Source organism: Rhinolophus sinicus, linkage group LG07 (assembly GCF_036562045.2).
Source record: "Rhinolophus sinicus isolate RSC01 linkage group LG07, ASM3656204v1, whole genome shotgun sequence".
NCBI classification, from domain to species: domain Eukaryota; kingdom Metazoa; phylum Chordata; class Mammalia; order Chiroptera; family Rhinolophidae; genus Rhinolophus; species Rhinolophus sinicus.
The window spans coordinates 8637533-8648335 of NC_133757.1; positions in this window are offsets into that span (position 1 = coordinate 8637533).

A 10803-nucleotide genomic window follows, 5' to 3' on the forward strand; every position below is an offset into this window, starting at 1 on the left:
AATAACTAACAAGACAAATGCTCTATGGAGAAAACAACAAAGCTCTATATGGATAATAAAGTTTTGATAAAATGGAGAGACATAACTTTTAGATACGCTATCTTAACTTTGTGAAGTAGGGAAAAAAATAATTGGCAGTTTTTGAGCTGTAAGACTTGACTACAGAATCCCTTTTGAGAGAGAAAACTGTTTTTGAGTCAAACACCTTGATGGGCTAGTTTAATTTTGGAAAGATAATTCCTGTTCCTTGCTATAATGGATGAGAATTAAGGTAGTGAGATTGGGCTGAAGATGATTAAACCAGGAAAAGGAAGGAAAGAGATCAAAGTCAGGGGCCAAACTGGAGCTTAAAGAGAGAGTGAGGACTTTCCTCCTGTAAGGGGTCAAGTATAGGGACTTTTAAGAGTAAACACGTTCAATATTCAGCTTAAAGTCATTTGTTGTGCTCCATTATAATGTAACCCATTTGTGTAGCCTTCAAACCTTCGATGGTGATGGTGGTGGTGGTGGTGGTGAGAGCAGCTTGTGTTTATTGAGTACCTACTTTCTAGACAATGCAATACACACTTTGCCTGTTTGTGTCATTTAATTATCACAAAAATCCTATTTCCTATTACAGATGAGGAATTCAGGCAGAGAAGTTAAGTAATTTGACCAAGTGCACAGCTAGCAAATGGAGTCTAGCTGTTGATCCAGACATTCTGACTCCAGGGCTCAGACTGTGACATCGCCCTGAAGTCGCCTATCTAGTGTGCTCATGGCCTTGAGTTAGTGCCAGTGAAAAGATCAGATGGTCCAGTGGGGTGTGTGGACTGGAGAAAGGGCAGATGTGCAGGGGACAGAGCCAGAGTGGAGATCAAGAATTCTGTGGAAGCAGGAAAATGGAACTGGCTTGGAGAAAAATAAACACCAAACCCCTCCATTGCCATGAAACCCCAGAAAGACTGAGTAGTGTGTTGGGACTTCTATCAGGTGTGAGATGGATGTTGAGACAATTTTATTACATCTTAAAATAAACGATTACTTCAGCTGGCTGGATAACTTAGACTCATTCAAGAGGCTGAAATATGGTTTATAATTATTAAAATGCCAATACTCCCTAAATGAATCTATAAAAATAATTTCAAGCACACCCAAATTCTAATGGGATTTTTTAACTTTCCCAAATATTCAAAAATGTATTTAATAGAACAAATTTATACACGTTGCCAAAAAAGCTAAAAAAGAATTATAAAGAACTTAACCCATAAGATAATAATATATAGTATGAAGCTACATGAATTAACAGAGTACATATTTCCAATAAGAAAACAAGTCAATAACTAATGTTTGAACAAATGGCTAAACATTTTTTAAAAATCTATATCCCTCTCTCCATCTAACACCAAATAAAATTTCAAATGAGCCAAAGATTTAAATATGAAAAAATAACACAAAGTACTACACAGGAGAAAATATGGGTGAATAATCTTGGTGTGGCAAAAAGCATTCGTTCTTAGTTTGACAAAACTGCCAGCTCACCCTTTCACCACCAAAACAGGGAGAAGAGGGTGCCCTGAGTGTTTAAACTTCAATATTGGATAAGAGTACTTCCAACTATTCCCAGTTCCACCCAAAATTTCATGAAATGTAGAAAAAATATACTTTAATAATAAAATTATAACTGGTTTGAGTAATAAGAAAGAGGGCCATGGGCAGACAAAAAAAATTTTAAAACTCCTTTAAAAAGCCAAATGGATCAGATCAACATAGGGAAAAGATTTACTTTAAAAAAAGAAAAGAAAAAAGCCTGCCGGAGATCCATGCCTCAGATATTTGTAGGAGAAACTCCTATGGAGGAAGGGGAGGTTAGAGGATGCTGGGAGCCCAGAGGGAATGGACGGGAGAAGGGGAGGCAGGGGCTCCTGCATATACGTGATTAACTGAGGGCCTGCTTGCAAGTACTGACATCCAGACAAAAGCAGGAGTGGACCTGGGGTCCAGAGGACAGGCCAGTGTCCAGGTAGCTCTGACCCAGAGAGGAGAAGGAGCAACATCTCAGTGGAGATGGTGATGGTGATGGTGGTGATGCTGGTGGTGATGAAGATGATGATGGTGATGAAGATGATGATGATGGTGATGATGATGATAAGAGCTCCTGTTTCCTTATTCTCCCTTCCAAACCCCTCTAAAATAATTGTAAAGAGATTTTTTTGTTTGTCTTTTCTTAACACATAAACCCACAAGGACAAACAGCCTAGAAGAAAAGAACTATAACAAAATTGGGGATGCTGGAAAGCAAATGGACCAGTGGTAACTGATTAGAGAAAGCTGGCTGCTACAGGGGGAGGGGCAAGCCAGGAAGCAAACTGCTTTACCCAGTAAGACACCCAAAAGGCACCAAGCTTGCCAGCATCAGGTGTCTCTGGAGTAGGAATGAAGGTAGTGCAAAAAATAAAAATAAATCAAAAGGGGTGTTTAAGAAGAATTTGTTTCTCTGGTTCTGTCACCACCACCACTACCACCGAGGCAGCGATGGGGAGGCCCGGCCAGAGGGATGGAAAGGCATGGAGCGCCCAGGACAGGTGAGGGCTGGGGTGCCATTCAGGGGGGTAAGTGAGCTTCCGTAACTGAATGCTGGATTGTAATCATTCCCCAGAATGGAGGTAGGCAGTACTGTATCCTCCATGCAGGAGATGGAAGACCCTTCTCTAAGTACTGTCATGGCCCAAGAGCAAAGAACAGATTATCTCGGAAGGAGCCCATAGTTTTCAAACCTCACCCTCAAGCTCAGAGCTTCTGATCAACTTTTGTTTTCTATTCCCAGGACAGCGATCTAGCTCAGGGCGGCCCTCCTCCCCCTGCGCCCAACACAGCTCCCAGACCCCTGCTCTGAAGACACACACACTGGGCTCAGGGAGGTTGGCTGTGGGCCCAGGGAGCCGCCTCCTCACTGGCCAGGAGCCTCCCTGCCTCCCCCACACACCCACCTCCAGCGTGGCAGCAGGCACCTTGGGTCACATGTACACCTGCGTTTCCCGCCTGGCCCCTCCCCTGGCAGGCAGGCAGCCATGCTCCATGGGGAGTTCTCGGGCACCTCCCACTGTGCTGCTGCGCATCTGCATAAAACCTGTCCAGCTGAGGAGCTGCCCAGTCCTGCAGGAGAGGCTGCAGCAGGCGGTACCCAGGCAGGCAGTGTGGCGCGGTAGTTGGGCACACGTGCCTAGGTTCACATCTCAGCCGTGAGACCTCGGGCAAGTCTCTCAGCCTCTCAGAGTGCAAAACACCCAAAGAATCATTGTAAACAAATTGAGCGTGGTTATTGCTTCTTGGGCAAGAGAACGGAAGGTGGGGAATTAGACATTGCTACTTTTATAACAAGTTTTCTAGTCTTGTTTACGTCTTCATACTACTATAGATAAAATTTTGATTGAGTAAAATGAAGTCAGAAAAGACAGAGAACTTCCAAACTGAGATGCAAAGCTCCTGACAGCCAGGACCATCAATACAGCCTACTCTTCTTCGGTTGGCCTGGCCTCCAACACCTGAGGTGTCCTGCGACTCACAGGAGGGACATCCAGACACAGGGGCCCACTGGATCGTAGGTACAAAGCTTCACGTGCAACCACCGAGCCCATTACCCTTGAAGAAAACCAACACCATGCAAGAGGGACCACAAACACAATAAAAGAAGAAGCTAAAACGTGAGTAAATCGAGTTAATACTCGTAGAACGAAACGAGACTTTTCAAAAATGTCTAATCTTCAGAGGCTTAAGAGAGGTTCTCACATCACATCTCTAAAACAAGAACACGCTGGTCTAGTTAAACAACGGGGGATCTTGGAAGTTAAACTATGCTAATCATAATTAGAAGGTCCCACTGACAGGTACACCTCAAGACTGAAGCAGTGAGCTGGAGAACCAAACTGAAGGATTTATTTTTTCCGGAACACAGTTCAAAAGGGCGAAGAGATGGAAGGTTTAAGAAAGGAAAGAGTCTTAGGGGCAGATTCTAAGGTCACAAGCTCTTTTCAATGAGTTCCACAATGGAGAAAACAAAGGAGAAAAATAATCAAAGAGATAATATTTGAAATTTCCCAGAGCTTGAGAAAGACATGAGTCTTCAGCCCAAAAGGACCCGTGGAATCATATTTACTCTTTGACTTCTCTTAAAGTTTACAAGACTTAAAATTCCTTGGACTCTTCTAAGAAAGTGGCTCTTGCTTTTTCTGCATTCCCATGTGTATAAGATAGAAGTCCTAACATCTTTTACAAGCCCCCTCCCCGACACATTTTCTATCCTGTCATCCCTAGTCTTGCCTCCTGAGTTCCTGTGCCAAATCTCTGATTTGCTATGATTTGCCGCTATGCCTCTGCTGTTCTGGTTACCACTGCAGGTGGAAACAGCCACAGTTTCATCTCTTAGGACTTAAGTGTCTGTGAGACAGGCCTGTATGAGTTCAAGGGCAGCTGTATCGCCACCAGGGTGCTCTATCTACGGGTGTGCCTTTGCTGGAATGTTCTGCTGACATCTTATGCTAACCACTCTGTGGATCGTTTCTACTAGATTTTGATGTGCTTCACAGGAAATGATCACTGCTCATCACGTCGTTGATTTTGGTCCATATCTGGTAAGGGTCCATGTGTGCACACATGAATCTGGGTAAAGTGGCATGGTGTGACTTCCTCCATAGCCTCATTTCCAAATTGAAACCATATATTCAACATCTAACGTGGAGGTTAGTCAAATATCTTGCAGGACAAACTTGTTCTCTAGACTAAATAGAAATATTTTGTTTGGCCCACATGGTATTGTTTTAAAGATTTTCACTGGTTGCTGGAATAATAGTCATGAGGGCGTGCAAAGTACCAGTCGTGACTCTGCCCATTGACAGACAGGGCATATGCTCGCACAAACCTCCATGCACCAACGTAAGTGAGAGCAAAGCACTTCCAACTGTATTACCTTTGTTAAACGTGGTGGAGAACCACCCCACATTATCCACTCATGACATTTATTAAGTACCTGCTGTATGTCAAGCACGATGCTAGCCAAAGGGGAGAAAAGATGGATAAGACCATAGGATATTAGAGCAGAAAGTCCACTTAGATGTCACCTTCCTCAATTTCCGAACAGAGAACTAAAAGCTCAGTGACGTCAAAAGTCATGCGCAAGGTCATACACCAGTCGGGGACAAAGCCAGAACCAAAATCCAGGACTGTTAACGTACTCAAACATTGTTAGACAGGGTTTATGTCATTGCACTTATTCTAATCTTCTCTTTACAAAGTGCAGTGAAATAAAAGGTAATCTGATATTTAAAAGAAAACAATTCAGTTAGTAAAAAGATAGGAGGCAATCTTTTAATAATAATACTTTGTGTGACCTCAGTTCCTTGTAAATGTCTTGTGGAGATTATTGTTCTGTTGAAAAGGATAGTCTATGTACATAGAGACTTCAATTTATTTTTTCAAATCTTAGCATTTTTTAAGAATAGGTGAAACTTTACGAACATCAAAGAATACAATATGAGGAAGGAATTTGGACTGTTTACGGTCCCTCTCACCACTTGGAAATGGGATACTCCTTATGGTCTGAGCATCGTGGCTTGGAGGCACTGTTACATGGAATCTTGATGAGAATTCCTGGTCATTACCTTCCTGTATTTTCATGTTGAGTGTTGGTGAGGGGTGGGGGGAGGGGCTGAGGGTGGCCCATTATTCGCAGATGAAAGCCTTTCTGCTCTGAATTGTTGGTGCTCCTCTTAGTCTGAATTGGATCCAGCACCAACTTGGAAGGACCTGCAGAAGAAAGCCTTTGTTGGAGTAGGCACAATTTAGTTTTTAACTGCACAATAGAAATGAAGCACCAGAGGCTCTTGAGTCAGATTCCAAGAGATGAGTAGATGGCACAAATTGCATGGATCTATCTATCATCTATCTATCTATCTATCTATCTATCTATCTATCTATCATCTATCTATCTGTCTGTATTATGTATACATCTATCTAACAAGGTTGGCTTTCTTGTGGGACTCTCTCCTTAATCACTCCTCTTGCTACCTTGCCTCCCCCTTCCTGCTCTGGTCTGACCTGCACATGTAACTCGGTGCTTCTTCCATTAAATCATGCAGTTATTGAGGTTCCACGCTGTCTCCCCCAAAGCTTCCCAGTCTGGTTAGAAGCTACTGGTTTTGGTTTCCTAGAAACCAAGGGCCTCTGCTAATGATCAAGTCCAGGTATCTGAGCTTTCTCATCAATGACAGAGGAGGAAGGGCTTTGTGGAGGTGGAAGCCGCCTCCAGATCGAGGAGGTGAGGCTTCAGGGTGTCAGGGGGGAGCCCAGTCTACTAAATGGGTCTCTGTTACACAGGATCAGGTGTCAGTGTTGGTTCTCCTTGTTCATTTAACCTTCACCTCTTCTTCCAGCCTGGTCACTCTGCTCCTGTCCTCCGGGGATACCTGGTAAAACCTCAGGTCTGCCCACAGGCGTGTTTCCCGGCTTTCTGTATTCCAGCCTCACGGGGTCCTCACAGTTTCCTAAACCCACCATGCACACTACACCTTCAATCCTGGGTGTGTGCTGTGCCCTCAGTCTGGAACATCCTTCCCACACCTCTTTGCTTGGTGTGGCTTTCCCACACTCTCATTACCAACAGGAAGACTTGGTCCCCTTTGCTTTGTGCTTTGACGATGCAAGCTGCCAGACTAGAAGCCTTCTAGACCACTTGTAATGGGGCATCTGGTCAGCATCTGCCTGTCTCTGACCATGACCCTCCCAGAGTGGGAGGGACTAGTTCATCAATTCTATTGTATCTCTAGTGCCGCCACATATAAAGTCTCATTTTAAAGTGAATAAGAGTATGAGTTTCATAAAAGAACAGTGTGGTCTAGGAGCGGTGCATAGGAGTTTCCTTTTCAGTTGAGTTGTTTTCTGAAAACTATTCTGATTTTTAGGGGTCTGTCTTTAACAAGTTCAGGAGCTATTTCTTACGCCAGTCATTGTCAATTTCCCACAGTTTCATCAATTTCCCCATCGTCAGCGCAAAGGGAGGGATTTATAATTTTGCTATCTAGCATCTGCCTCTCTTTGGATTTTCAGAGTAATAACTTCCTCTACTTTATTTAACCTTAATTACAATAGATTAACCACATGCAAATAAAAGTATACAGGAAGTCTCTCATTTCTCCTGTAGAGAGAGTGACCATAAGCATTCTGTTGTTGCTACAAGGGTCAGAGTTTCTTTGTCCTATGGGCTACTGGAAACTTGTAAAGTAACAACTAAATATTGCTCCATTGAGCCAGTTGGCTCAGGTGCCAGAGTCCATTGGGTTTGAATAACCTGCTTGTACTATGCACCAAATCAGACAATAGCAAGGATATAATTTAGAACACAGCAAACCTCAAACCCAAAGTTACTAAGACAAAGAGGGGGTTTTCAGGTTTTCCCTCCCTACCACCTCTCCTCTGCCCACCCGGGATAATCCTGTAATCGTCATCCCAGTGCAAGGCTGGTGCGGAGAAAAGCTTGGGAGACCCGTGGAGAGAGAGAGATAACTCCAGACACCTGGTAAGGTGGACATAGGGGGCTGGTGAGAGACGTGGCAGTAGAGGAAATGGTTGCTGTAGACTCTAAATTTGGATCCCCTTCACAGTTTTGAGAAGCCCAAGTAGGGTTTGGAATTCCTTTTAATTATTTTTTTGGCCATAGGAACTATGGTTTCTTTAATGCAGTGCTGCCCACGTGGGTCCCAGGATTTAGAAGGGTTACAGAAACCATGCTCCTCCCAGCTGGCTTGGCTTGCGGTGCTTATCTGCCTAAACATGCCTACTGTATGCTGTGCAGACATTTTCTTCAAGGAAGATAATTACTACGAGAATGAAAAGAAAAGTAGGAAATGACACGTAATCTATAAAATAGTTTCTGAGAAGAAATATATTCCTGCTTGGCACAAATAAAAGGATCTTTTTTGTTGCCAGAAGAAAGTCAAGGCTAGTTTTCAGGACTGTGAAAACCTCAAAGTTTTGCCTGGAGGAATTTCCTCCTACAAGAGAATTTTGAAAATCTTGACTTTGATCTGCCTTGTTTGATCCAGGGAAAGTAATATCGGCAATATTTCAGGGTTGAGTAGAGTACCGCATTAACCTGCCATCACCGTGAAATGATTACCTCTGCTTAAACAGAGGCATATTTAAAATAAGACAGAAGCCTTCAACCAAAGGCATCGCATGCGTCCTACACAGTCACATGTGGTGGACACAAAGCCATTCTCAATAAACCAAATAATCCAGCTGATCTTCAGAAGCCCCTGCTGACAATGGGGTACCACGCTTGGTATGGGAGCAGATTCTAGGCCACCTTCATCCCCTCCATGTCACCTGCAACTGCTGATTGCAAAATCTGTTTTATATCTTGGGGATGTTATTTCAACAGAGGTTTCTGTGGCCAAAAAAAAAGTGTTTAAAAACCATGAGTAGCCCATCCATCTAGCTATAAATGGCTGTTTTAAAACAATGTGTAAGTCAGTTACTTAGAACTCAACACATTTCCCCTCCCCCAGAAATAATATTAAAGTTGGTAGTGGGAGCCTAACCTGGTCCATAGACGCCAGGTTTGTTACCCACTGTGTCCTGGAAAAACCAGGATGAATGGTGGAATTGCCATTGCAAATATATTTTAGAAGTAGGGGACTCACTGTAGCTCTAAAAAAAAGGACAGAAAATATCAGTGATAATAATATTTATTGAACACGCTGTTTATGACAGGCTCTCTTCTGGGTGGTTTCTGTGTCATTTTGCGTGTTATTAATTAGAGTGGACACTGCCGAGCTCTGACCGTGTGCCAGGCACTTCACAGATTTTCTCATTTAGGCTTCTTAACCTATTTTACAGACAGAGAAACGAAGTCAGAGAAGTTGGTTGATTTGCTTTCATTTGTTTGTGTTTTGATCACGCTTTCTAATACCTGGTAAGCGGTCTGACCCATCTGAGCCCTGTCCCCACAGAGGTGCATTTTAGGCCACAAAGGGAGGGGTGACCAGCCAGAGGCTGTACCCATATAGGTACCAAGAGCAGGGCTGGGAGAGCCAGCAGGTTTGTTGAGTCTCCACGTCTCAGCTGTGGGAGCCAGCAAGTTGTGTAACCTCTCTGAGCTCCATTGTCCTCATCTGTTGACTGAGATAACAGTAAGGTTCACCTACTGGGGTTTCAGTGAGGATCGAGGGGAAATGCTTTAAATGTCTTAGTACCGTGCAGGTGCTTGGTAGTTACTACAACTCAGATCTCTGCCCTGCTGCCCTGAGTCACTGAATTAAGAAACGAAAGCCTCACCTCAGCCACTATGGACTCCTGACCCACGTAAAACTTAGGGCACTGCCGGCAATTTCTATAGAGACCTAGTTATATAATCCAACATCACCATGGGAAAAGCCTGTGACACCCAGGATAACTAAAATGGTGGACAGCGTGCAGCCAACCTAAGATTCAGCTCTGCAATGGTGTAATTGAGCCTGGACATATTGAATCCGCTCAGTCTTTTCCAGATGGCTCTAGAAACTTCTAAAAGAAGTAAGCTGGGCCTTGAAGCAAATACTACAGACGAATGGCCACCTCAGCCTTTCCCAATGCAAAGTCTGTAACAAGATGGCAAAGGTGGAGGCCCAGGCACGGGGTCTGGGTCACATTCCCGGCCCCCCAGACTTCCGGGCCAGAGTCTCTCAGGGTCAGGGACAAAGGATGGCCATGAAAGGCCTGCATCCTGGGTATGTCAGGTTTGCTCAGGTCCAATAGCCTTTCTTCAAAGGCTTAATGGGGTGGGCTTCTCCAGCAGGTGTTATTTATATTTCTTTTCTTTTTAAATGTTGTGAGTAAAGGAAAAGCTTACCTTTAAAATGAAAACTTGTTTTGTAAATTCATGAAGGAAAAGATTGGAATGGGATTGAGAGCTACCTAGCAAAGAAGTACATCCTTGAGTAAGATAAATGGTTGGAATTCTCCAAACACTGCAGGCTACCAGAGAAAAAAACAAGGGCTAAAAGCAACCCACTCTCCAAAAAATGGGAGCATATACATCAGTTTATTATAAATTGAACTGATATAAAGGATTGTAGCATACAATTTACAAATAATAAAATATTCCGGGACAGCCCAGTGGCTCAGGCAGTTGGATCTCCATGCTCCTAACTCTGAAGGCTGCCGGTTCGATTCCCACAGGGGCCAGTGGGCTCTCAACCACAAGGTTGCTGGTTCAACTCTTTGAGTCCCACAAGGGATGGTAGGTTCCGCCCCCTGCAACTAAAATTGAGCGCGGCACCTTGAGCTGAGCTTCCGCTGAGCTTCCAGATGGCTCAGTTGGTTGGAGCGCGTCCTCTCAACCACAAGGTTGCTGGTTCGACTCCCGCAATGGATGGTGGGCTGTGCCCCCTGCAACTAGCAACAGCAACTGGACTTGGAGCTGAGCTGCGCCCTCCACAACTAAGACTGAAAGGACAACAACTTGACTTGGAAAAAAGTCCTGGAAGTACACACTGTTCCCCAATAAAGTCCTGTTCCCCCTCCCCAATAAAATCTTAAAAATATATATATTCAAATAATCTTAACTGTAAATTCCATGCCCCTGTAACTTCAGTGTGACTTCGTATTTCATACAGAATCTGTTCTTATGATTTGCAACTCAATAGTGTTACAAATCAGGCTATTAATAAATACTGAAATACAATTTAAATCAGCAAAATCAGTCACGTTGTTGACAAATGAGAGTCCTTCTAACAAATGTACAATGAACAAATTGAGGACATGTATTGGACCCCCACTCATTTGTCTTCT